The sequence below is a fragment of the Callospermophilus lateralis genome, chromosome 6 (genome assembly GCF_048772815.1).
Source record: "Callospermophilus lateralis isolate mCalLat2 chromosome 6, mCalLat2.hap1, whole genome shotgun sequence".
Lineage (NCBI taxonomy): Eukaryota > Metazoa > Chordata > Mammalia > Rodentia > Sciuridae > Callospermophilus > Callospermophilus lateralis.
In genome coordinates this window covers 121164818-121171026 of record NC_135310.1, presented here as the reverse complement: position 1 = coordinate 121171026, position 6209 = coordinate 121164818, and positions in this window count along the sequence as shown.

Here is a 6209-nt window from a genome sequence, read left to right as displayed (position 1 = left end):
CAGTCCCACCAGCAATGTACAAGAGTACCCTTTTCCCCACATCCTCGCCAGCACTTGTTGTTGTTTGACTTCAGAATGGGTGCCAATCTTACTGGAGTGAGATGATATCTTAGGGTGGTTTTGATTTGCATTTCTCTGACTGCTAAAGATGGTGAGCATTTTTTCATGTACTTGTTGATTGATTGTATGTCCTCCTCTGAGAAGTGTCTGTTCAGGTCCTTGGCCCATTTATTGATTGGGTTATTTGTTATATTATTGTCTAATCTTTTGAGTTCTTTGTATACTCTGGATATTAGAGCTCTATCTGAAGTGTGGGGAGTAAAAATTTGTTCCCATGATGTAGGCTCCCTGTTTACCTCTCTTATTGTTTCTCTTGCTGAGAAAAAACTTTTCAGTTTAAGTAAGTCCCATTTGTTGATTCTTGTTATTAACTCTTGTGCTATGGGTGTCCTATTAAGGAATTTGAAGCCCGACCCCACAATATGTAGATCGGAGCCAACTTTTTCCTCTATCAGACGCAGAGTCTCTGATTTGATATCTAATTCCTTGATCCACTTTGAGTTAACTTTTGTGCATGGTGAGAGGAAGGGATTCAGTTTCATTTTGTTGCATATGGATCTCCAGTTTTCCCAACACCATTTGTTGAAGATGCTATCCTTCCTCCATTGCATGCTTTTAGCTCCTTTATCAAATATAAGATAATTGTAGCTTTGTGGATTAGTCTCTGTGTCCTCTATTCTGTACCATTGGTCCACCTGCCTGTTTTGGTACCAGTACCATGCTGTTTTTGTTACAATTGCTCTGTAATATAGTTTGAAGTCTGGTATCGCTATACCGCCTGATTCACACTTCCTGCTTAGAATTGCTTTTGCTATTCTGGGTCTTTTATTTTTCCATATGAATTTCATGATTGCTTTCTCTATTTCTACAAGAAATGCCGTTGGGATTTTGATTGGCATTGCATTAAATCTATAGAGAACTTTTGGTAATATCGCCATTTTGATGATGTTAGTTCTGCCTATCCATGAACAGGGTATATTTTTCCATCTTCTAAGATCTTCTTCTGTTTCTCTCTTTAGGGTTCTGTAGTTTTCATTGTATAAGTCTTTCACCTCTTTTGTTAGGTTAATTCCCAAGTATTTTATTTTTTTTTTTGAGGATATTGTGAATGGGGTGTTTTTCCTCATTTCCGATTCGGAAGTTTTGTCACTGATATACAGAAATGCCTTTGATTTATGCGTGTTGATTTTATATCCTGCCACTTTGCTGAATTCATTTATTAGTTCTAGTAGTTTTTTTGTAGACCCTTTTGGGTCTTCTAGGTATAGAATCATGTCATCCGCAAACAGTGATAATTTAAGTTCTTCTTTTCCTATTTTTATGCCTTTAATTTCTTTTGTCTGTCTAATTGCTCTGGCCAGTGTTTCGAGAACTATATTGAATAGAAGTGGTGATAGAGGGCATCCCTGTCTTGTTCCTGATTTTAGAGGAAATGCCTTCAATTTTTCTCCATTCAGAATGATGCTAGCCTGAGGCTTAGCATAGATAGCTTTTACAATGTCGAGGAAAGTTCCTGTTATCCCTAGTTTTTCTAATGTTTTGAACATAAAGGGATGCTGTACTTTGTCGAATGCTTTTTCTGCGTCTATCGAGATGATCATATGGTTCTTATCTTTAAGTCTATTTATGTGGTGAATAACATTTATTGATTTCCGTATATTGAACCATCCTTGCATCCCAGGGATGAATCCTACTTGATCATGGTGCACAATTTTTTTGATGTGCCTTTGTATCCGATTCACCAGAATTTTATTGAGGATTTTTGCATCTAGGTTCATCAGAGATATTGGTCTGTAGTTTTCTTTCTTTGAGGTGTCTTTGTCTGGTTTCAGAATCAGGGTGATGTTGGTCTCATAGAATGAATTTGGCAAAGCTCCCTCTTTTTCTATTTCCTGAAATAACTTGAAAAGTATTGGTATTAATTCTTCTTTAAAGGTTTTGTAAAACTCTGCTGTATACCCATCCGGTCCTGGACTTTTCTTGGTTGGTAGTCTTTTGTTTGCTTCTTCTATTTCATCCATTGATATTGGTCTGTTCAAATTGTGTGTATCCTCCTGACTCAGTCTGGGCAAATCATAGGATTTAAGAAATTTATCGATGTCTTCATTCTCTTCTATTTTATTGGAATCTAGATTTTCAAAATAATTTCTAATTGTCTTCTGTATTTCTGTAGCATCTGTTGTGATCTTTCCTTTTTCATCCCGTATGTTAGTAATTTGAGTTCTCTCTCTTCTTCTCTTCGTTAGCATGGCTAAGGGTCTGTGGATCTTATTTATTTTTTCAAAGAACCAACTTTTAGTTTTGTTAATTTTTTCAATAGTTTCTTTTGTTTCAATTTCGTTGATTTCTGCTCTGATTTTAATTATTTCTTGCCTTCTGCTACATTTGCTGTTGTTTTGCTCTTCCTTTTCTAGGGCTTTGAGATAAAGTGTGAGCTCATTTATTTGTTGGTTTTTCCTTTTTTTGAGGAATGACCTCCAGGCGATGAATTTCCCTCTTAAAACTGCTTTCATTGTGTCCCATAGATTCCGATATGTTGTGTCTGAATTTTCATTTATCTCTAAGAATTTTTTGATTTCCTCCTTTATGTCTTCTGTAACCCATTGATCATTCAGTAACATATTGTTCATTTTCCATGTGATGTAGGATTTTTCCTTCCTTCTTTTATCATTGATTTCCAGTTTCATTCCATTATGATCAGATAAAATGCATGGTATTATCTCCACCCCTTTATATTTACTGAGGGTTGCCCTATGGCATAATATATGGTCTATTTTTGAGAAGGATCCATGTGCTGCTGAGAAAAAAGTATATCCACTTGATGATGGTTGATATATTCTATATATGTCAGTTAAGTCTAGGTCATTGATTGTGATATTGAGCTCTATAGTCTCTTTATTCAACTTTTGTTTGGAGGATTTGTCCAATGGTGAGAGAGGTGTGTTGAAGTCACCCATAATTATTGTGTTGTGGTCTATTTGATTCTTGAACTTGAGGAGAATTTGTTTTATGAACGTTGCAGCACCATTATTTGGTGCATAAATATTGATAATTGTTATGTCTTGTTGTTGAATGGTTCCTTTTAACAGTATATAATGTCCTTCCTTATCCCTTTGGATTAACTTAGTCTTGAAGTTGATTTTATTTGATATGAGGATGACCACCCCTGCTTGCTTCCGAGGACCATGTGCGTGGTATATTTTTTCCCACCCTTTCATCTTCAGCCTGTGTATGTCTTTTCCAATCAGATGTGTCTCCTGGAGGCAACATATTGTTGGATTTGTTTTTTTAATCCATGTTACCAGCCTATGTCGCTTTATTGGTGAGTTTAAGCCATTAACGTTTAGAGTTACTATTGATATATGGTTTGTACTGCCAGCCATGTTTGATTATTTATCTCTCTTTTTTTTTAATTTAGTTTGTTTCTCCATGATTAGCTTTCCCTGCTGTCCTCTGTCATTACCGAGGCTCTTCCCACTGATGGTTTTGGTTGTTGTTTTTCATTTCTTCCTCGTGTAGTGTTTTGCTCAAGATGCTTTGCAATGCTGGTTTTCTGGTTGCAAATTCTTTTAGCTTTCGTTTATCATGAAAGATTTTTATTTCGTTGTCATACCTGAAGCTTAATTTTGCTGGATATAGAATTCTTGGTTGGCATCCTTTGTCTTTCAGTGTTTGAAATATGTTATTCCAGGATCTTCTCGCTTTCAGCGTCTGTGATGAAAAATCCGTTGTTAACCTTATTGGTTTACCCCTGATTGTAATCTGCCTCCTTTCTCTTGTAGCTTTTAATATTTTCTCCTTGTTCTGTATATTGGCTATCTTCATAACAATGTGTCTTGGCATTGGTCTACTGTGATTTTGTGTGCTCGGAGTTCTGTATGCATCTACAATTTGTATATCCGTTTCCTTTTTTATTTCTGGAAAGTTTTCTGTTATTATTTCATTCAGAAGGTTATTCATTCCCTTGGTTCGATTCTCTGTACCTTCCTCTATCCCAATGACTCATATGTTTGTTTTTTTAATGTTATCCCATATCTCTTGGATGTTTTTCTCGTGATTTTCTACCAGCCTTTCTGAGTTGGCTAGACTCTTTTCAAGATGATATATTTTGTCTTCATTATCTGATGTTCTGGCTTCTACTTGCTCCACTCTGTTAGTAATACTCTCAATTGAGTTTCTAATTTGGTTTATCGCTTCCTTCATTTCTAGAATTATTGTTTGATTTTTTTTAATAATCTCTATCTCCTGATAAAGATGCTTTACTTCTTCTTTTATTTGTTTATGTAGTTCATTTTCAATGTGTTCTTTCACTGTTTGAAGTTGCTGTCTCGTATCCTCTGTAAGGTTCCATTCCATCTGTCTAAAGTGTTCCTTGAGTTCTTTATATGACCATTTTTCTGGTGACTCTAGGTCCTCCTGAATATTTAGGCTGTCCTTCATTGTTTGTACTCCCTTTCTTCCTTGCTTTTTTATACTGCTCATATTACTTCTTGTTCTGTTTGACTGCTGAGTTACTGTTGACTCTTATAAATTTATTTGATGCTTGGGAGGAAAGATATTAGAAGGGAATGGAAGAAGTCACTAAAGAGAATGAGGGTAGGCAAGTAGAACTCAAGAAAGGGGGAATAAGAAAATTGTAAAGAGATGAAAAGACAAAAAAAAATAGAAAATAGGGGAAGAGAGAAATTTTTTTAAAAAGATAATAATGATAATAAAAAAATGAAAGTTAAAATTTAAAAAAAAATAACAATAAAAATTTAAAAAGGTTAAAAAAAATTAAAAACATAAAAAAATTAAAGAACAACAACCACAATAAAGAAAATGAAAATGAAAGAAAAGAGAAAAAAAACCAAATTAAAAAAAATAACAACAATAATAATAATAATAGTAATAATGAATGCAGTCATAGAGTTCGATTTACTTCTCTTCCAGTTGGTGGTGCTGTGCCCACTGGGTCAAGCTTCTCCTCTCAATAGGTGGGAACCAGTCACTGTGCAGCAGCTCTTCCTCCCAGACTGGGCGGGTCTCCAATCCTGAGTGTCTAGGGCCTTCTCTTGTGTTTCCTCGAGCCAGGCCCCGCTCACCTGTGACGCTCACCACAATACTGGCTACACGCCAGGTCTGCTGCTCCTGGGAGCCTTGTTTTCATTAGCGCCTGGGCACACTCTCCGTGTTTGCCTCCCTCAGATCCTAAGATTGTAGAGTTTGGGTCTGAGAACCTCCAGGGAATTTGCTTACCTTCTGGTAGCCACGCCCCCGGTTTCTGGTGCAAGAGACCTCAGTTGTCAGCACTGGTGGGAGCGGTAGCCGGGAGTCCCGCGCCCGGCTCCCGCGCCGCCGCCACAGCTCCCACGCCCCGGTTCCCATGCCACCCGCGCCGCCGCTGCCCCGGCTCCCACGCCATTCCTGATTCCCTCCGTCTGGCTATCACTCTCACAGGAGAGCTGGGAGGGGCCCTTAAGTTTTCCCCGCTGTTCTATAGCTGAAAGAGCTGCGATCAGTCAAAAACAGAGATGATGACGTCAGCTCTCCAAGATGGTGGCCGCTGGCTTCCTCTGTGGTCTGTCCGATGTGGAGAACCGAATTGGATGGCTTCCTTCCCGTCTCACGCCCAGAATTCAGCTCTGAGTACACTATTTGCACCGCTGGCGGGAGCCTGCAGAATCCGTAGCTCTGTATCTCTGTTATCTCGTTGTAGGTTCCCAGCGCGCGCCGCAGACTCTGGCCGCGGGGCGGTTTGCTGAATAGAGCAGCGTGACCCTCCGTGCGGACAAATCTCTCGAGTTTGAGCCCCAGTAGCTGATCCTTATGCGATGGAAATCCTTCCTCTAGAGTTCGGAGAACCCCAATTTTGCTGGAAATTCCTAACAAGCTAGCTTTTAGCCATTCTACCTTGTCATTTTCCTGCTCAGTGACGCGGTACACGGGGGTGCTCACTCCCTTCGGCGCCATCTTCCATCTCCCTTAAATTTTGTTTTTGATGTTTGGGGTTTGATGGTGGCTAAGGATGTCAGAGGGAAAGAAGAAGTGGAATACTATTCCTTGGGACATAAAATTATTATCTAAGAGCTCTTCATTTTTCCTCCTAGACTTAACACTACAAGCACTAAGATACAATATGAAAGGAAACAGATTATAAAGAAAATGAA